Source organism: Triturus cristatus, chromosome 12, assembly GCF_964204655.1.
Source record: "Triturus cristatus chromosome 12, aTriCri1.1, whole genome shotgun sequence".
Lineage (NCBI taxonomy): Eukaryota > Metazoa > Chordata > Amphibia > Caudata > Salamandridae > Triturus > Triturus cristatus.
Genome location: NC_140595.1, coordinates 401,928,514 through 401,950,995, shown reverse-complemented (window position 1 = coordinate 401,950,995; position 22,482 = coordinate 401,928,514). Strand labels below are relative to the sequence as shown.

General features: G+C 39.5%; 1 protein-coding gene across 1 annotated transcript in view; it reads left to right on the top strand.

Moving 5' to 3' along the window:
* LOC146776022 (uncharacterized) overlaps positions 1-22,482 on the top strand; it is a 195,581-nt gene that overhangs the window by 44,253 nt on the left and 128,846 nt on the right. The window contains exons 34-49 of the mRNA XM_085638333.1: positions 579-700; positions 1,960-2,081; positions 3,340-3,457; positions 4,717-4,838; positions 6,097-6,214; positions 7,474-7,595; positions 8,854-8,971; positions 10,231-10,352; positions 11,611-11,732; positions 12,992-13,113; positions 14,299-14,420; positions 15,680-15,800; positions 16,987-17,108; positions 18,368-18,489; positions 19,748-19,869; positions 21,128-21,249. The gene's annotated coding sequence lies outside the window, so the exon portion shown is untranslated. The remainder of the gene's footprint in view (positions 1-578; positions 701-1,959; positions 2,082-3,339; positions 3,458-4,716; positions 4,839-6,096; positions 6,215-7,473; positions 7,596-8,853; positions 8,972-10,230; positions 10,353-11,610; positions 11,733-12,991; positions 13,114-14,298; positions 14,421-15,679; positions 15,801-16,986; positions 17,109-18,367; positions 18,490-19,747; positions 19,870-21,127; positions 21,250-22,482) is intronic.

Genomic DNA, 22,482 nt, shown 5'->3' with positions numbered 1-22,482 from the left:
CAGTAGGATACATTTTCTTGGTAATGAAATGAGTAGCAGGATAGACAGGATGCCCAACTGAAAACTAAGATGAAAGAAAGTATGGCATTTATTGAGACTTCTAAATGTGTATAAACGCAAGTTTGAGCACAGGAGTCTGACCTTCACTATTGCTGAACTGGTAGCAATTGGCTAAAATGAAGATGGTAATTATGCTATTCATAGTTTTTATTATTCCCATTAAGTGTAGCAAACCCCCCCTCTCAACTTATCAGCTGGCTTACTTGCTACTGGCATAACATATCCTAAACCAAATGAAGTGAGAAGGATACGCTGCCACTTGGATGGCAAACAGATCTATTTACCTACGTCCTAATGTACGTGCTACAGTTGTTTAGAGACTGTTAGCAAATGAGACATGGGTGCAGAGAAGTATAGGAGGTTAAAAACACAAATTGAGATTTTATTTTCTAATGAGCTGTTGATTTTCACAATAATACAGTCTCCACAGTATTGATCTGTTTACCCTTTATAAAAATCAAGATTTTTTTTCTATTGCTTAATGTAAATGTGCTAACAGTGGACTTTTCCATCTGCAGATTATACTGTATGACCACCAGTGGCAGTGTTTGCCAACCGAGTTTCTCTGCATTGCCGAGACTGAAGAAAAAAAAAAAAAAGAAGTCTTCCGGCAAACGGCATCATTTTACCAATTTATATGGTAAGCAAAACTCACAATCATTCCTTTAAGCTTTAAAAAGACGTTCACAGCATCAGAATGTCCTCACTACCTTATAGTCGGAGTCTGTGCCTGAATACAATTTGTCAAGATGGAAGTAATATGAATCACGTTGTGTTGGTCATGATAGTTAATAAAAGACTGACTGCCTCCAACGCTACTAAAGCCTGCTTTTATATTCTGGTGCTAGCAATGTTCCATTTGAGGAAATTGCTGCCTTTGAGGCTGAAATGCACTATCTCACTTTAGAACGATAGTGCTACGTTCTGAAGGAAGGAAGCTTATGTAGCCTCTTCCCCTGCACTCTGTGTGTTGGACTCTGATACTCAAGATGGATTGTTGTTAATGATAATCTCCTTTTTTGTATCCATCTCCATCCCACTTTCAAAAAGGCTCCAGTGCATTGAGTGGTTCATAGTCTTTTACCATTCCCCGTCCTATTTGGCTTGTAGTCATGAATACAGATGTCTGATCTCTCATCCTCCTGTGTGGTCAGCTTCCACAAGGACAATTGGTCCAGTGCCGCTCTGACATCATAAAGCTAAAGCAAGATGTTGTCTGACATGAGGGACACTCTGTTGCCTAGCAAGCTTACATCATAAAGCGAAAGCAAGATGTTGTCTGACATGAAGGCCACTCGGTTACCTAGCAAGCAGTAGGATACATTTTTCTTGGTAATGAAATGAGTAGCAGGCTAGACAGGATGCCCAACTGAAAACTAAGAATGGTAAGATGTAAGAAAGTATGGCATTTATTGAGACTTCTAAATGTGTATAAACGCAAGTTTGAGCACAGGAGTCTGACCTTCACTATTGCTGAACTGGTAGCAATTGGCTAAAATGAAGATGGTAATTATGCTATTCATAGTTTTTATTATTCCCATTAAGTGTAGCAAACCCCCCCTCTCAACTTATCAGCTGGCTTACTTGCTACTGGCATAACATATCCTAAACCAAATGAAGTGAGAAGGGTACGCTGCCACTTGGATGGCAAACAGATCTATTTACCTACGTCCTAATGTACGTGCTACAGTTGGTTAGAGACTGTTAGCAAATGAGACATGGGTGCAGAGAAGTATAGGAGGTTAAAAACACAAATTGAGATTTTATTTTCTAATGAGCTGTTGATTTTCACAATAATACAGTCTCCACAGTATTGATCTGTTTACCCTTTATAAAAATCAAGATTTTTTTTCTATTGCTTAATGTAAATGTGCTAACAGTGGACTTTTCCATCTGCAGATTATACTGAATGACCACCAGTGGCAGTGTTTGCCAACCGAGTTTCTCTGCATTGCCGAGACTGAAGAAAAAAAAAAAAAAGAAGTCTTCCGGCAAACGGCATCATTTTACCAATTTATATGGTAAGCAAAACTCACAATCATTCCTTTAAGCTTTAAAAAGACGTTCACAGCATCAGAATGTCCTCACTACCTTATAGTCGGAGTCTGTGCCTGAATACAATTTGTCAAGATGGAAGTAATATGAATCACGTTGTGTTGGTCATGATAGTTAATAAAAGACTGACTGCCTCCAACGCTACTAAAGCCTGCTTTTATATTCTGGTGCTAGCAATGTTCCATTTGAGGAAATTGCTGCCTTTGAGGCTGAAATGCACTATCTCACTTTAGAACGATAGTGCTACGTTCTGAAGGAAGGAAGCTTATGTAGCCTCTTCCCCTGCACTCTGTGTGTTGGACTCTGATACTCAAGATGGATTGTTGTTAATGATAATCTCCTTTTTTGTATCCATCTCCATCCCACTTTCAAAAAGGCTCCAGTGCATTGAGTGGTTCATAGTCTTTTACCATTCCCCGTCCTATTTGGCTTGTAGTCATGAATACAGATGTCTGATCTCTCATCCTCCTGTGTGGTCAGCTTCCACAAGGACAATTGGTCCAGTGCCGCTCTGACATCATAAAGCTAAAGCAAGATGTTGTCTGACATGAGGGACACTTTGTTGCCTAGCAAGCTTACATCATAAAGCGAAAGCAAGATGTTGTCTGACATGAAGGCCACTCGGTTACCTAGCAAGCAGTAGGATACATTTTTCTTGGTAATGAAATGAGTAGCAGGATAGACAGGATGCCCAACTGAAAACTAAGAATGGTAAGATGTAAGAAAGTATGGCATTTATTGAGACTTCTAAATGTGTATAAACGCAAGTTTGAGCACAGGAGTCTGACCTTCACTATTGCTGAACTGGTAGCAATTGGCTAAAATGAAGATGGTAATTATGCTATTCATAGTTTTTATTATTCCCATTAAGTGTAGCAAACCCCCCTCTCAACTTATCAGCTGGCTTACTTGCTACTGGCATAACATATCCTAAACCAAATGAAGTGAGAAGGGTACGCTGCCACTTGGATGGCAAACAGATCTATTTACCTACGTCCTAATGTACGTGCTACAGTTGTTTAGAGACTGTTAGCAAATGAGACATGGGTGCAGAGAAGTATAGGAGGTTAAAAACACAAATTGAGATTTTATTTTCTAATGAGCTGTTGATTTTCACAATAATACAGTCTCCACAGTATTGATCTGTTTACCCTTTATAAAAATCAAGATTTTTTTTCTATTGCTTAATGTAAATGTGCTAACAGTGGACTTTTCCATCTGCAGATTATACTGAATGACCACCAGTGGCAGTGTTTGCCAACCGAGTTTCTCTGCATTGCCGAGACTGAAGAAAAAAAAAAGAAGTCTTCCGGCAAACGGCATCATTTTACCAATTTATATGGTAAGCAAAACTCACAATCATTCCTTTAAGCTTTAAAAAGACGTTCACAGCATCAGAATGTCCTCACTACCTTATAGTCGGAGTCTGTGCCTGAATACAATTTGTCAAGATGGAAGTAATATGAATCACGTTGTGTTGGTCATGATAGTTAATAAAAGACTGACTGCCTCCAACGCTACTAAAGCCTGCTTTTATATTCTGGTGCTAGCAATGTTCCATTTGAGGAAATTGCTGCCTTTGAGGCTGAAATGCACTATCTCACTTTAGAACGATAGTGCTACGTTCTGAAGGAAGGAAGCTTATGTAGCCTCTTCCCCTGCACTCTGTGTGTTGGACTCTGATACTCAAGATGGATTGTTGTTAATGATAATCTCCTTTTTTGTATCCATCTCCATCCCACTTTCAAAAAGGCTCCAGTGCATTGAGTGGTTCATAGTCTTTTACCATTCCCCGTCCTATTTGGCTTGTAGTCATGAATACAGATGTCTGATCTCTCATCCTCCTGTGTGGTCAGCTTCCACAAGGACAATTGGTCCAGTGCCGCTCTGACATCATAAAGCTAAAGCAAGATGTTGTCTGACATGAGGGACACTTTGTTGCCTAGCAAGCTTACATCATAAAGCGAAAGCAAGATGTTGTCTGACATGAAGGCCACTCGGTTACCTAGCAAGCAGTAGGATACATTTTTCTTGGTAATGAAATGAGTAGCAGGATAGACAGGATGCCCAACTGAAAACTAAGAATGGTAAGATGTAAGAAAGTATGGCATTTATTGAGACTTCTAAATGTGTATAAACGCAAGTTTGAGCACAGGAGTCTGACCTTCACTATTGCTGAACTGGTAGCAATTGGCTAAAATGAAGATGGTAATTATGCTATTCATAGTTTTTATTATTCCCATTAAGTGTAGCAAACCCCCCCTCTCAACTTATCAGCTGGCTTACTTGCTACTGGCATAACATATCCTAAACCAAATGAAGTGAGAAGGGTACGCTGCCACTTGGATGGCAAACAGATCTATTTACCTACGTCCTAATGTACGTGCTACAGTTGGTTAGAGACTGTTAGCAAATGAGACATGGGTGCAGAGAAGTATAGGAGGTTAAAAACACAAATTGAGATTTTATTTTCTAATGAGCTGTTGATTTTCACAATAATACAGTCTCCACAGTATTGATCTGTTTACCCTTTATAAAAATCAAGATTTTTTTTCTATTGCTTAATGTAAATGTGCTAACAGTGGACTTTTCCATCTGCAGATTATACTGAATGACCACCAGTGGCAGTGTTTGCCAACCGAGTTTCTCTGCATTGCCGAGACTGAAGAAAAAAAAAAAAAAGAAGTCTTCCGGCAAACGGCATCATTTTACCAATTTATATGGTAAGCAAAACTCACAATCATTCCTTTAAGCTTTAAAAAGACGTTCACAGCATCAGAATGTCCTCACTACCTTATAGTCGGAGTCTGTGCCTGAATACAATTTGTCAAGATGGAAGTAATATGAATCACGTTGTGTTGGTCATGATAGTTAATAAAAGACTGACTGCCTCCAACGCTACTAAAGCCTGCTTTTATATTCTGGTGCTAGCAATGTTCCATTTGAGGAAATTGCTGCCTTTGAGGCTGAAATGCACTATCTCACTTTAGAACGATAGTGCTACGTTCTGAAGGAAGGAAGCTTATGTAGCCTCTTCCCCTGCACTCTGTGTGTTGGACTCTGATACTCAAGATGGATTGTTGTTAATGATAATCTCCTTTTTTGTATCCATCTCCATCCCACTTTCAAAAAGGCTCCAGTGCATTGAGTGGTTCATAGTCTTTTACCATTCCCCGTCCTATTTGGCTTGTAGTCATGAATACAGATGTCTGATCTCTCATCCTCCTGTGTGGTCAGCTTCCACAAGGACAATTGGTCCAGTGCCGCTCTGACATCATAAAGCTAAAGCAAGATGTTGTCTGACATGAGGGACACTTTGTTGCCTAGCAAGCTTACATCATAAAGCGAAAGCAAGATGTTGTCTGACATGAAGGCCACTCGGTTACCTAGCAAGCAGTAGGATACATTTTTCTTGGTAATGAAATGAGTAGCAGGATAGACAGGATGCCCAACTGAAAACTAAGAATGGTAAGATGTAAGAAAGTATGGCATTTATTGAGACTTCTAAATGTGTATAAACGCAAGTTTGAGCACAGGAGTCTGACCTTCACTATTGCTGAACTGGTAGCAATTGGCTAAAATGAAGATGGTAATTATGCTATTCATAGTTTTTATTATTCCCATTAAGTGTAGCAAACCCCCCTCTCAACTTATCAGCTGGCTTACTTGCTACTGGCATAACATATCCTAAACCAAATGAAGTGAGAAGGGTACGCTGCCACTTGGATGGCAAACAGATCTATTTACCTACGTCCTAATGTACGTGCTACAGTTGTTTAGAGACTGTTAGCAAATGAGACATGGGTGCAGAGAAGTATAGGAGGTTAAAAACACAAATTGAGATTTTATTTTCTAATGAGCTGTTGATTTTCACAATAATACAGTCTCCACAGTATTGATCTGTTTACCCTTTATAAAAATCAAGATTTTTTTTCTATTGCTTAATGTAAATGTGCTAACAGTGGACTTTTCCATCTGCAGATTATACTGAATGACCACCAGTGGCAGTGTTTGCCAACCGAGTTTCTCTGCATTGCCGAGACTGAAGAAAAAAAAAAGAAGTCTTCCGGCAAACGGCATCATTTTACCAATTTATATGGTAAGCAAAACTCACAATCATTCCTTTAAGCTTTAAAAAGACGTTCACAGCATCAGAATGTCCTCACTACCTTATAGTCGGAGTCTGTGCCTGAATACAATTTGTCAAGATGGAAGTAATATGAATCACGTTGTGTTGGTCATGATAGTTAATAAAAGACTGACTGCCTCCAACGCTACTAAAGCCTGCTTTTATATTCTGGTGCTAGCAATGTTCCATTTGAGGAAATTGCTGCCTTTGAGGCTGAAATGCACTATCTCACTTTAGAACGATAGTGCTACGTTCTGAAGGAAGGAAGCTTATGTAGCCTCTTCCCCTGCACTCTGTGTGTTGGACTCTGATACTCAAGATGGATTGTTGTTAATGATAATCTCCTTTTTTGTATCCATCTCCATCCCACTTTCAAAAAGGCTCCAGTGCATTGAGTGGTTCATAGTCTTTTACCATTCCCCGTCCTATTTGGCTTGTAGTCATGAATACAGATGTCTGATCTCTCATCCTCCTGTGTGGTCAGCTTCCACAAGGACAATTGGTCCAGTGCCGCTCTGACATCATAAAGCTAAAGCAAGATGTTGTCTGACATGAGGGACACTTTGTTGCCTAGCAAGCTTACATCATAAAGCGAAAGCAAGATGTTGTCTGACATGAAGGCCACTCGGTTACCTAGCAAGCAGTAGGATACATTTTTCTTGGTAATGAAATGAGTAGCAGGATAGACAGGATGCCCAACTGAAAACTAAGAATGGTAAGATGTAAGAAAGTATGGCATTTATTGAGACTTCTAAATGTGTATAAACGCAAGTTTGAGCACAGGAGTCTGACCTTCACTATTGCTGAACTGGTAGCAATTGGCTAAAATGAAGATGGTAATTATGCTATTCATAGTTTTTATTATTCCCATTAAGTGTAGCAAACCCCCCCTCTCAACTTATCAGCTGGCTTACTTGCTACTGGCATAACATATCCTAAACCAAATGAAGTGAGAAGGGTACGCTGCCACTTGGATGGCAAACAGATCTATTTACCTACGTCCTAATGTACGTGCTACAGTTGGTTAGAGACTGTTAGCAAATGAGACATGGGTGCAGAGAAGTATAGGAGGTTAAAAACACAAATTGAGATTTTATTTTCTAATGAGCTGTTGATTTTCACAATAATACAGTCTCCACAGTATTGATCTGTTTACCCTTTATAAAAATCAAGATTTTTTTTCTATTGCTTAATGTAAATGTGCTAACAGTGGACTTTTCCATCTGCAGATTATACTGAATGACCACCAGTGGCAGTGTTTGCCAACCGAGTTTCTCTGCATTGCCGAGACTGAAGAAAAAAAAAAAAAAGAAGTCTTCCGGCAAACGGCATCATTTTACCAATTTATATGGTAAGCAAAACTCACAATCATTCCTTTAAGCTTTAAAAAGACGTTCACAGCATCAGAATGTCCTCACTACCTTATAGTCGGAGTCTGTGCCTGAATACAATTTGTCAAGATGGAAGTAATATGAATCACGTTGTGTTGGTCATGATAGTTAATAAAAGACTGACTGCCTCCAACGCTACTAAAGCCTGCTTTTATATTCTGGTGCTAGCAATGTTCCATTTGAGGAAATTGCTGCCTTTGAGGCTGAAATGCACTATCTCACTTTAGAACGATAGTGCTACGTTCTGAAGGAAGGAAGCTTATGTAGCCTCTTCCCCTGCACTCTGTGTGTTGGACTCTGATACTCAAGATGGATTGTTGTTAATGATAATCTCCTTTTTTGTATCCATCTCCATCCCACTTTCAAAAAGGCTCCAGTGCATTGAGTGGTTCATAGTCTTTTACCATTCCCCGTCCTATTTGGCTTGTAGTCATGAATACAGATGTCTGATCTCTCATCCTCCTGTGTGGTCAGCTTCCACAAGGACAATTGGTCCAGTGCCGCTCTGACATCATAAAGCTAAAGCAAGATGTTGTCTGACATGAGGGACACTTTGTTGCCTAGCAAGCTTACATCATAAAGCGAAAGCAAGATGTTGTCTGACATGAAGGCCACTCGGTTACCTAGCAAGCAGTAGGATACATTTTTCTTGGTAATGAAATGAGTAGCAGGATAGACAGGATGCCCAACTGAAAACTAAGAATGGTAAGATGTAAGAAAGTATGGCATTTATTGAGACTTCTAAATGTGTATAAACGCAAGTTTGAGCACAGGAGTCTGACCTTCACTATTGCTGAACTGGTAGCAATTGGCTAAAATGAAGATGGTAATTATGCTATTCATAGTTTTTATTATTCCCATTAAGTGTAGCAAACCCCCCTCTCAACTTATCAGCTGGCTTACTTGCTACTGGCATAACATATCCTAAACCAAATGAAGTGAGAAGGGTACGCTGCCACTTGGATGGCAAACAGATCTATTTACCTACGTCCTAATGTACGTGCTACAGTTGTTTAGAGACTGTTAGCAAATGAGACATGGGTGCAGAGAAGTATAGGAGGTTAAAAACACAAATTGAGATTTTATTTTCTAATGAGCTGTTGATTTTCACAATAATACAGTCTCCACAGTATTGATCTGTTTACCCTTTATAAAAATCAAGATTTTTTTTCTATTGCTTAATGTAAATGTGCTAACAGTGGACTTTTCCATCTGCAGATTATACTGAATGACCACCAGTGGCAGTGTTTGCCAACCGAGTTTCTCTGCATTGCCGAGACTGAAGAAAAAAAAAAGAAGTCTTCCGGCAAACGGCATCATTTTACCAATTTATATGGTAAGCAAAACTCACAATCATTCCTTTAAGCTTTAAAAAGACGTTCACAGCATCAGAATGTCCTCACTACCTTATAGTCGGAGTCTGTGCCTGAATACAATTTGTCAAGATGGAAGTAATATGAATCACGTTGTGTTGGTCATGATAGTTAATAAAAGACTGACTGCCTCCAACGCTACTAAAGCCTGCTTTTATATTCTGGTGCTAGCAATGTTCCATTTGAGGAAATTGCTGCCTTTGAGGCTGAAATGCACTATCTCACTTTAGAACGATAGTGCTACGTTCTGAAGGAAGGAAGCTTATGTAGCCTCTTCCCCTGCACTCTGTGTGTTGGACTCTGATACTCAAGATGGATTGTTGTTAATGATAATCTCCTTTTTTGTATCCATCTCCATCCCACTTTCAAAAAGGCTCCAGTGCATTGAGTGGTTCATAGTCTTTTACCATTCCCCGTCCTATTTGGCTTGTAGTCATGAATACAGATGTCTGATCTCTCATCCTCCTGTGTGGTCAGCTTCCACAAGGACAATTGGTCCAGTGCCGCTCTGACATCATAAAGCTAAAGCAAGATGTTGTCTGACATGAGGGACACTTTGTTGCCTAGCAAGCTTACATCATAAAGCGAAAGCAAGATGTTGTCTGACATGAAGGCCACTCGGTTACCTAGCAAGCAGTAGGATACATTTTTCTTGGTAATGAAATGAGTAGCAGGATAGACAGGATGCCCAACTGAAAACTAAGAATGGTAAGATGTAAGAAAGTATGGCATTTATTGAGACTTCTAAATGTGTATAAACGCAAGTTTGAGCACAGGAGTCTGACCTTCACTATTGCTGAACTGGTAGCAATTGGCTAAAATGAAGATGGTAATTATGCTATTCATAGTTTTTATTATTCCCATTAAGTGTAGCAAACCCCCCCTCTCAACTTATCAGCTGGCTTACTTGCTACTGGCATAACATATCCTAAACCAAATGAAGTGAGAAGGGTACGCTGCCACTTGGATGGCAAACAGATCTATTTACCTACGTCCTAATGTACGTGCTACAGTTGGTTAGAGACTGTTAGCAAATGAGACATGGGTGCAGAGAAGTATAGGAGGTTAAAAACACAAATTGAGATTTTATTTTCTAATGAGCTGTTGATTTTCACAATAATACAGTCTCCACAGTATTGATCTGTTTACCCTTTATAAAAATCAAGATTTTTTTTCTATTGCTTAATGTAAATGTGCTAACAGTGGACTTTTCCATCTGCAGATTATACTGAATGACCACCAGTGGCAGTGTTTGCCAACCGAGTTTCTCTGCATTGCCGAGACTGAAGAAAAAAAAAAAAAAGAAGTCTTCCGGCAAACGGCATCATTTTACCAATTTATATGGTAAGCAAAACTCACAATCATTCCTTTAAGCTTTAAAAAGACGTTCACAGCATCAGAATGTCCTCACTACCTTATAGTCGGAGTCTGTGCCTGAATACAATTTGTCAAGATGGAAGTAATATGAATCACGTTGTGTTGGTCATGATAGTTAATAAAAGACTGACTGCCTCCAACGCTACTAAAGCCTGCTTTTATATTCTGGTGCTAGCAATGTTCCATTTGAGGAAATTGCTGCCTTTGAGGCTGAAATGCACTATCTCACTTTAGAACGATAGTGCTACGTTCTGAAGGAAGGAAGCTTATGTAGCCTCTTCCCCTGCACTCTGTGTGTTGGACTCTGATACTCAAGATGGATTGTTGTTAATGATAATCTCCTTTTTTGTATCCATCTCCATCCCACTTTCAAAAAGGCTCCAGTGCATTGAGTGGTTCATAGTCTTTTACCATTCCCCGTCCTATTTGGCTTGTAGTCATGAATACAGATGTCTGATCTCTCATCCTCCTGTGTGGTCAGCTTCCACAAGGACAATTGGTCCAGTGCCGCTCTGACATCATAAAGCTAAAGCAAGATGTTGTCTGACATGAGGGACACTTTGTTGCCTAGCAAGCTTACATCATAAAGCGAAAGCAAGATGTTGTCTGACATGAAGGCCACTCGGTTACCTAGCAAGCAGTAGGATACATTTTTCTTGGTAATGAAATGAGTAGCAGGATAGACAGGATGCCCAACTGAAAACTAAGAATGGTAAGATGTAAGAAAGTATGGCATTTATTGAGACTTCTAAATGTGTATAAACGCAAGTTTGAGCACAGGAGTCTGACCTTCACTATTGCTGAACTGGTAGCAATTGGCTAAAATGAAGATGGTAATTATGCTATTCATAGTTTTTATTATTCCCATTAAGTGTAGCAAACCCCCCTCTCAACTTATCAGCTGGCTTACTTGCTACTGGCATAACATATCCTAAACCAAATGAAGTGAGAAGGGTACGCTGCCACTTGGATGGCAAACAGATCTATTTACCTACGTCCTAATGTACGTGCTACAGTTGTTTAGAGACTGTTAGCAAATGAGACATGGGTGCAGAGAAGTATAGGAGGTTAAAAACACAAATTGAGATTTTATTTTCTAATGAGCTGTTGATTTTCACAATAATACAGTCTCCACAGTATTGATCTGTTTACCCTTTATAAAAATCAAGATTTTTTTTCTATTGCTTAATGTAAATGTGCTAACAGTGGACTTTTCCATCTGCAGATTATACTGAATGACCACCAGTGGCAGTGTTTGCCAACCGAGTTTCTCTGCATTGCCGAGACTGAAGAAAAAAAAAAAAAAGAAGTCTTCCGGCAAACGGCATCATTTTACCAATTTATATGGTAAGCAAATCTCACAATCATTCCTTTAAGCTTTAAAAAGACGTTCACAGCATCAGAATGTCCTCACTACCTTATAGTCGGAGTCTGTGCCTGAATACAATTTGTCAAGATGGAAGTAATATGAATCACGTTGTGTTGGTCATGATAGTTAATAAAAGACTGACTGCCTCCAACGCTACTAAAGCCTGCTTTTATATTCTGGTGCTAGCAATGTTCCATTTGAGGAAATTGCTGCCTTTGAGGCTGAAATGCACTATCTCACTTTAGAACGATAGTGCTACGTTCTGAAGAAAGGAAGCTTATGTAGCCTCTTCCCCTGCACTCGGTGTGTTGGACTCTGATACTCAAGATGGATTGTTGTTAATGATAATCTCCTTTTTTGTGTCCATCTCCATCCCACTTTCAAAAAGGCTCCAGTGCATTGAGTGGTTCATAGTATTTTACCATTCCCCCTCCTATTTGCCTTGTAGTCATGAATACAGATGTCTGATCTCTCATCCTCCTGTGTGGTCAGCTTCCACAAGGACAATTGGTCCAGTGCCGCTCTGACATCATAAAGCTAAAGCAAGATGTTGTCTGACATGAGGGACACTCTGTTGCCTAGCAAGCTTACATCATAAAGCGAAAGCAAGATGTTGTCTGACATGAAGGCCACTCGGTTACCTAGCAAGCAGTAGGATACATTTTTCTTGGTAATGAAATGAGTAGCAGGCTAGACAGGATGCCCAACTGAAAACTAAGAATGGTAAGATGTAAGAAAGTATGGCATTTATTGAGACTTCTAAATGTGTATAAACGCAAGTTTGAGCACAGGAGTCTGACCTTCACTATTGCTGAACTGGTAGCAATTGGCTAAAATGAAGATGGTAATTATGCTATTCATAGTTTTTATTATTCCCATTAAGTGTAGCAAACCCCCCCTCTCAACTTATCAGCTGGCTTACTTGCTACTGGCATAACATATCCTAAACCAAATGAAGTGAGAAGGGTACGCTGCCACTTGGATGGCAAACAGATCTATTTACCTACGTCCTAATGTACGTGCTACAGTTGTTTAGAGACTGTTAGCAAATGAGACATGGGTGCAGAGAAGTATAGGAGGTTAAAAACACAAATTGAGATTTTATTTTCTAATGAGCTGTTGATTTTCACAATAATACAGTCTCCACAGTATTGATCTGTTTACCCTTTATAAAAATCAAGATTTTTTTTCTATTGCTTAATGTAAATGTGCTAACAGTGGACTTTTCCATCTGCAGATTATACTGAATGACCACCAGTGGCAGTGTTTGCCACCCGAGTTTCTCTGCATTGCCGAGACTGAAGGAAAAAAAAAAAAAGAAGTCTTCCGGCAAACGGCATCATTTTACCAATTTATATGGTAAGCAAAACTCACAATCATTCCTTTAAGCTTTAAAAAGACGTTCACAGCATCAGAATGTCCTCACTACCTTATAGTCGGAGTCTGTGCCTGAATACAATTTGTCAAGATGGAAGTAATATGAATCACGTTGTGTTGGTCATGATAGTTAATAAAAGACTGACTGCCTCCAACGCTACTAAAGCCTGCTTTTATATTCTGGTGCTAGCAATGTTCCATTTGAGGAAATTGCTGCCTTTGAGGCTGAAATGCACTATCTCACTTTAGAACGATAGTGCTACGTTCTGAAGGAAGGAAGCTTATGTAGCCTCTTCCCCTGCACTCTGTGTGTTGGACTCTGATACTCAAGATGGATTGTTGTTAATGATAATCTCCTTTTTTGTATCCATCTCCATCCCACTTTCAAAAAGGCTCCAGTGCATTGAGTGGTTCATAGTCTTTTACCATTCCCCCTCCTATTTGCCTTGTAGTCATGAATACAGATGTCTGATCTCTCATCCTCCTGTGTGGTCAGCTTCCACAAGGACAATAGGTCCAGTGCCGCTCTGACATCATAAAGCTAAAGCAAGATGTTGTCTGACATGAAGGCCACTCGGTTACCTAGCAAGCAGTAGGATACATTTTCTTGGTAATGAAATGAGTAGCAGGATAGACAGGATGCCCAACTGAAAACTAAGATGTAAGAAAGTATGGCATTTATTGAGACTTCTAAATGTGTATAAACGCAAGTTTGAGCACAGGAGTCTGACCTTCACTATTGCTGAACTGGTAGCAATTGGCTAAAATGAAGATGGTAATTATGCTATTCATAGTTTTTATTATTCCCATTAAGTGTAGCAAACCCCCCTCTCAACTTATCAGCTGGCTTACTTGCTACTGGCATAACATATCCTAAACCAAATGAAGTGAGAAGGGTACGCTGCCACTTGGATGGCAAACAGATCTATTTACCTACGTCCTAATGTACGTGCTACAGTTGTTTAGAGACTGTTAGCAAATGAGACATGGGTGCAGAGAAGTATAGGAGGTTAAAAACACAAATTGAGATTTTATTTTCTAATGAGCTGTTGATTTTCACAATAATACAGTCTCCACAGTATTGATCTGTTTACCCTTTATAAAAATCAAGATTTTTTTTCTATTGCTTAATGTAAATGTGCTAACAGTGGACTTTTCCATCTGCAGATTATACTGAATGACCACCAGTGGCAGTGTTTGCCAACCGAGTTTCTCTGCATTGCCGAGACTGAAGAAAAAAAAAAAAAAGAAGTCTTCCGGCAAACGGCATCATTTTACCAATTTATATGGTAAGCAAATCTCACAATCATTCCTTTAAGCTTTAAAAAGACGTTCACAGCATCAGAATGTCCTCACTACCTTATAGTCGGAGTCTGTGCCTGAATACAATTTGTCAAGATGGAAGTAATATGAATCACGTTGTGTTGGTCATGATAGTTAATAAAAGACTGACTGCCTCCAACGCTACTAAAGCCTGCTTTTATATTCTGGTGCTAGCAATGTTCCATTTGAGGAAATTGCTGCCTTTGAGGCTGAAATGCACTATCTCACTTTAGAACGATAGTGCTACGTTCTGAAGAAAGGAAGCTTATGTAGCCTCTTCCCCTGCACTCGGTGTGTTGGACTCTGATACTCAAGATGGATTGTTGTTAATGATAATCTCCTTTTTTGTGTCCATCTCCATCCCACTTTCAAAAAGGCTCCAGTGCATTGAGTGGTTCATAGTCTTTTACCATTCCCCCTCCTATTTGCCTTGTAGTCATGAATACAGATGTCTGATCTCTCATCCTCCTGTGTGGTCAGCTTCCACAAGGACAATTGGTCCAGTGCCGCTCTGACATCATAAAGCTAAAGCAAGATGTTGTCTGACATGAGGGACACTCTGTTGCCTAGCAAGCTTACATCATAAAGCGAAAGCAAGATGTTGTCTGACATGAAGGCCACTCGGTTACCTAGCAAGCAGTAGGATACATTTTTCTTGGTAATGAAATGAGTAGCAGGCTAGACAGGATGCCCAACTGAAAACTAAGAATGGTAAGATGTAAGAAAGTATGGCATTTATTGAGACTTCTAAATGTGTATAAACGCAAGTTTGAGCACAGGAGTCTGACCTTCACTATTGCTGAACTGGTAGCAATTGGCTAAAATGAAGATGGTAATTATGCTATTCATAGTTTTTATTATTCCCATTAAGTGTAGCAAACCCCCCCTCTCAACTTATCAGCTGGCTTACTTGCTACTGGCATAACATATCCTAAACCAAATGAAGTGAGAAGGGTACGCTGCCACTTGGATGGCAAACAGATCTATTTACCTACGTCCTAATGTACGTGCTACAGTTGTTTAGAGACTGTTAGCAAATGAGACATGGGTGCAGAGAAGTATAGGAGGTTAAAAACACAAATTGAGATTTTATTTTCTAATGAGCTGTTGATTTTCACAATAATACAGTCTCCACAGTATTGATCTGTTTACCCTTTATAAAAATCAAGATTTTTTTTCTATTGCTTAATGTAAATGTGCTAACAGTGGACTTTTCCATCTGCAGATTATACTGAATGACCACCAGTGGCAGTGTTTGCCACCCGAGTTTCTCTGCATTGCCGAGACTGAAGAAAAAAAAAAAAAGAAGTCTTCCGGCAAACGGCATCATTTTACCAATTTATATGGTAAGCAAAACTCACAATCATTCCTTTAAGCTTTAAAAAGACGTTCACAGCATCAGAATGTCCTCACTACCTTATAGTCGGAGTCTGTGCCTGAATACAATTTGTCAAGATGGAAGTAATATGAATCACGTTGTGTTGGTCATGATAGTTAATAAAAGACTGACTGCCTCCAACGCTACTAAAGCCTGCTTTTATATTCTGGTGCTAGCAATGTTCCATTTGAGGAAATTGCTGCCTTTGAGGCTGAAATGCACTATCTCACTTTAGAACGATAGTGCTACGTTCTGAAGGAAGGAAGCTTATGTAGCCTCTTCCCCTGCACTCTGTGTGTTGGACTCTGATACTCAAGATGGATTGTTGTTAATGATAATCTCCTTTTTTGTATCCATCTCCATCCCACTTTCAAAAAGGCTCCAGTGCATTGAGTGGTTCATAGTCTTTTACCATTCCCCCTCCTATTTGCCTTGTAGTCATGAATACAGATGTCTGATCTCTCATCCTCCTGTGTGGTCAGCTTCCACAAGGACAATAGGTCCAGTGCCGCTCTGACATCATAAAGCTAAAGCAAGATGTTGTCTGACATGAAGGCCACTCGGTTACCTAGCAAGCAGTAGGATACATTTTCTTGGTAATGAAATGAGTAGCAGGATAGACAGGATGCCCAACTGAAAACTAAGATGAAAGAAAGTATGGCATTTATTGAGACTTCTAAATGTGTATAAACGCAAGTTTGAGCACAGGAGTCTGACCTTCACTATTGCTGAACTGGTAGCAATTGGCTAAAATGAAGATGGTAATTATGCTATTCATAGTTTTTATTATTCCCATTAAGTGTAGCAAACCCCCCCTCTCAACTTATCAGCTGGCTTACTTGCTACTGGCATAACATATCCTAAACCAAATGAAGTGAGAAGGATACGCTGCCACTTGGATGGCAAACAGATCTATTTACCTACGTCCTAATGTACGTGCTACAGTTGTTTAGAGACTGTTAGCAAATGAGACATGGGTGCAGAGAAGTATAGGAGGTTAAAAACACAAATTGAGATTTTATTTTCTAATGAGCTGTTGATTTTCACAATAATACAGTCTCCACAGTATTGATCTGTTTACCCTTTATAAAAATCAAGATTTTTTTTCTATTGCTTAATGTAAATGTGCTAACAGTGGACTTTTCCATCTGCAGATTATACTGTATGACCACCAGTGGCAGTGTTTGCCAACCGAGTTTCTCTGCATTGCCGAGACTGAAGAAAAAAAAAAAAAAGAAGTCTTCCGGCAAACGGCATCATTTTACCAATTTATATGGTAAGCAAAACTCACAATCATTCCTTTAAGCTTTAAAAAGACGTTCACAGCATCAGAATGTCCTCACTACCTTATAGTCGGAGTCTGTGCCTGAATACAATTTGTCAAGATGGAAGTAATATGAATCACGTTGTGTTGGTCATGATAGTTAATAAAAGACTGACTGCCTCCAACGCTACTAAAGCCTGCTTTTATATTCTGGTGCTAGCAATGTTCCATTTGAGGAAATTGCTGCCTTTGAGGCTGAAATGCACTATCTCACTTTAGAACGATAGTGCTACGTTCTGAAGGAAGGAAGCTTATGTAGCCTCTTCCCCTGCACTCTGTGTGTTGGACTCTGATACTCAAGATGGATTGTTGTTAATGATAATCTCCTTTTTTGTATCCATCTCCATCCCACTTTCAAAAAGGCTCCAGTGCATTGAGTGGTTCATAGTCTTTTACCATTCCCCGTCCTATTTGGCTTGTAGTCATGAATACAGATGTCTGATCTCTCATCCTCCTGTGTGGTCAGCTTCCACAAGGACAATTGTTCCAGTGCCGCTCTGACATCATAAAGCTAAAGCAAGATGTTGTCTGACATGAGGGACACTCTGTTGCCTAGCAAGCTTACATCATAAAGCGAAAGCAAGATGTTGTCTGACATGAAGGCCACTCGGTTACCTAGCAAGCAGTAGGATACATTTTTCTTGGTAATGAAATGAGTAGCAGGCTAGACAGGATGCCCAACTGAAAACTAAGAATGGTAAGATGTAAGAAAGTATGGCATTTATTGAGACTTCTAAATGTGTATAAACGCAAGTTTGAGCACAGGAGTCTGACCTTCACTATTGCTGAACTGGTAGCAATTGGCTAAAATGAAGATGGTAATTATGCTATTCATAGTTTTTATTATTCCCATTAAGTGTAGCAAACCCCCCCTCTCAACTTATCAGCTGGCTTACTTGCTACTGGCATAACATATCCTAAACCAAATGAAGTGAGAAGGGTACGCTGCCACTTGGATGGCAAACAGATCTATTTACCTACGTCCTAATGTACGTGCTACAGTTGGTTAGAGACTGTTAGCAAATGAGACATGGGTGCAGAGAAGTATAGGAGGTTAAAAACACAAATTGAGATTTTATTTTCTAATGAGCTGTTGATTTTCACAATAATACAGTCTCCACAGTATTGATCTGTTTACCCTTTATAAAAATCAAGATTTTTTTTCTATTGCTTAATGTAAATGTGCTAACAGTGGACTTTTCCATCTGCAGATTATACTGAATGACCACCAGTGGCAGTGTTTGCCAACCGAGTTTCTCTGCATTGCCGAGACTGAAGAAAAAAAAAAAAAAGAAGTCTTCCGGCAAACGGCATCATTTTACCAATTTATATGGTAAGCAAAACTCACAATCATTCCTTTAAGCTTTAAAAAGACGTTCACAGCATCAGAATGTCCTCACTACCTTATAGTCGGAGTCTGTGCCTGAATACAATTTGTCAAGATGGAAGTAATATGAATCACGTTGTGTTGGTCATGATAGTTAATAAAAGACTGACTGCCTCCAACGCTACTAAAGCCTGCTTTTATATTCTGGTGCTAGCAATGTTCCATTTGAGGAAATTGCTGCCTTTGAGGCTGAAATGCACTATCTCACTTTAGAACGATAGTGCTACGTTCTGAAGGAAGGAAGCTTATGTAGCCTCTTCCCCTGCACTCTGTGTGTTGGACTCTGATACTCAAGATGGATTGTTGTTAATGATAATCTCCTTTTTTGTATCCATCTCCATCCCACTTTCAAAAAGGCTCCAGTGCATTGAGTGGTTCATAGTCTTTTACCATTCCCCGTCCTATTTGGCTTGTAGTCATGAATACAGATGTCTGATCTCTCATCCTCCTGTGTGGTCAGCTTCCACAAGGACAATTGGTCCAGTGCCGCTCTGACATCATAAAGCTAAAGCAAGATGTTGTCTGACATGAGGGACACTTTGTTGCCTAGCAAGCTTACATCATAAAGCGAAAGCAAGATGTTGTCTGACATGAAGGCCACTCGGTTACCTAGCAAGCAGTAGGATACATTTTTCTTGGTAATGAAATGAGTAGCAGGATAGACAGGATGCCCAACTGAAAACTAAGAATGGTAAGATGTAAGAAAGTATGGCATTTATTGAGACTTCTAAATGTGTATAAACGCAAGTTTGAGCACAGGAGTCTGACCTTCACTATTGCTGAACTGGTAGCAATTGGCTAAAATGAAGATGGTAATTATGCTATTCATAGTTTTTATTATTCCCATTAAGTGTAGCAAACCCCCCTCTCAACTTATCAGCTGGCTTACTTGCTACTGGCATAACATATCCTAAACCAAATGAAGTGAGAAGGGTACGCTGCCACTTGGATGGCAAACAGATCTATTTACCTACGTCCTAATGTACGTGCTACAGTTGTTTAGAGACTGTTAGCAAATGAGACATGGGTGCAGAGAAGTATAGGAGGTTAAAAACACAAATTGAGATTTTATTTTCTAATGAGCTGTTGATTTTCACAATAATACAGTCTCCACAGTATTGATCTGTTTACCCTTTATAAAAATCAAGATTTTTTTTCTATTGCTTAATGTAAATGTGCTAACAGTGGACTTTTCCATCTGCAGATTATACTGAATGACCACCAGTGGCAGTGTTTGCCAACCGAGTTTCTCTGCATTGCCGAGACTGAAGAAAAAAAAAAAAAAGAAGTCTTCCGGCAAACGGCATCATTTTACCAATTTATATGGTAAGCAAAACTCACAATCATTCCTTTAAGCTTTAAAAAGACGTTCACAGCATCAGAATGTCCTCACTACCTTATAGTCGGAGTCTGTGCCTGAATACAATTTGTCAAGATGGAAGTAATATGAATCACGTTGTGTTGGTCATGATAGTTAATAAAAGACTGACTGCCTCCAACGCTACTAAAGCCTGCTTTTATATTCTGGTGCTAGCAATGTTCCATTTGAGGAAATTGCTGCCTTTGAGGCTGAAATGCACTATCTCACTTTAGAACGATAGTGCTACGTTCTGAAGGAAGGAAGCTTATGTAGCCTCTTCCCCTGCACTCTGTGTGTTGGACTCTGATACTCAAGATGGATTGTTGTTAATGATAATCTCCTTTTTTGTATCCATCTCCATCCCACTTTCAAAAAGGCTCCAGTGCATTGAGTGGTTCATAGTCTTTTACCATTCCCCGTCCTATTTGGCTTGTAGTCATGAATACAGATGTCTGATCTCTCATCCTCCTGTGTGGTCAGCTTCCACAAGGACAATTGGTCCAGTGCCGCTCTGACATCATAAAGCTAAAGCAAGATGTTGTCTGACATGAGGGACACTTTGTTGCCTAGCAAGCTTACATCATAAAGCGAAAGCAAGATGTTGTCTGACATGAAGGCCACTCGGTTACCTAGCAAGCAGTAGGATACATTTTTCTTGGTAATGAAATGAGTAGCAGGATAGACAGGATGCCCAACTGAAAACTAAGAATGGTAAGATGTAAGAAAGTATGGCATTTATTGAGACTTCTAAATGTGTATAAACGCAAGTTTGAGCACAGGAGTCTGACCTTCACTATTGCTGAACTGGTAGCAATTGGCTAAAATGAAGATGGTAATTATGCTATTCATAGTTTTTATTATTCCCATTAAGTGTAGCAAACCCCCCTCTCAACTTATCAGCTGGCTTACTTGCTACTGGCATAACATATCCTAAACCAAATGAAGTGAGAAGGGTACGCTGCCACTTGGATGGCAAACAGATCTATTTACCTACGTCCTAATGTACGTGCTACAGTTGTTTAGAGACTGTTAGCAAATGAGACATGGGTGCAGAGAAGTATAGGAGGTTAAAAACACAAATTGAGATTTTATTTTCTAATGAGCTGTTGATTTTCACAATAATACAGTCTCCACAGTATTGATCTGTTTACCCTTTATAAAAATCAAGATTTTTTTTCTATTGCTTAATGTAAATGTGCTAACAGTGGACTTTTCCATCTGCAGATTATACTGAATGACCACCAGTGGCAGTGTTTGCCAACCGAGTTTCTCTGCATTGCCGAGACTGAAGAAAAAAAAAAAAAAGAAGTCTTCCGGCAAACGGCATCATTTTACCAATTTATATGGTAAGCAAATCTCACAATCATTCCTTTAAGCTTTAAAAAGACGTTCACAGCATCAGAATGTCCTCACTACCTTATAGTCGGAGTCTGTGCCTGAATACAATTTGTCAAGATGGAAGTAATATGAATCACGTTGTGTTGGTCATGATAGTTAATAAAAGACTGACTGCCTCCAACGCTACTAAAGCCTGCTTTTATATTCTGGTGCTAGCAATGTTCCATTTGAGGAAATTGCTGCCTTTGAGGCTGAAATGCACTATCTCACTTTAGAACGATAGTGCTACGTTCTGAAGAAAGGAAGCTTATGTAGCCTCTTCCCCTGCACTCGGTGTGTTGGACTCTGATACTCAAGATGGATTGTTGTTAATGATAATCTCCTTTTTTGTGTCCATCTCCATCCCACTTTCAAAAAGGCTCCAGTGCATTGAGTGGTTCATAGTCTTTTACCATTCCCCCTCCTATTTGCCTTGTAGTCATGAATACAGATGTCTGATCTCTCATCCTCCTGTGTGGTCAGCTTCCACAAGGACAATTGTTCCAGTGCCGCTCTGACATCATAAAGCTAAAGCAAGATGTTGTCTGACATGAGGGACACTCTGTTGCCTAGCAAGCTTACATCATAAAGCGAAAGCAAGATGTTGTCTGACATGAAGGCCACTCGGTTACCTAGCAAGCAGTAGGATACATTTTTCTTGGTAATGAAATGAGTAGCAGGCTAGACAGGATGCCCAACTGAAAACTAAGAATGGTAAGATGTAAGAAAGTATGGCATTTATTGAGACTTCTAAATGTGTATAAACGCAAGTTTGAGCACAGGAGTCTGACCTTCACTATTGCTGAACTGGTAGCAATTGGCTAAAATGAAGATGGTAATTATGCTATTCATAGTTTTTATTATTCCCATTAAGTGTAGCAAACCCCCCCTCTCAACTTATCAGCTGGCTTACTTGCTACTGGCATAACATATCCTAAACCAAATGAAGTGAGAAGGGTACGCTGCCACTTGGATGGCAAACAGATCTATTTACCTACGTCCTAATGTACGTGCTACAGTTGGTTAGAGACTGTTAGCAAATGAGACATGGGTGCAGAGAAGTATAGGAGGTTAAAAACACAAATTGAGATTTTATTTTCTAATGAGCTGTTGATTTTCACAATAATACAGTCTCCACAGTATTGATCTGTTTACCCTTTATAAAAATCAAGATTTTTTTTCTATTGCTTAATGTAAATGTG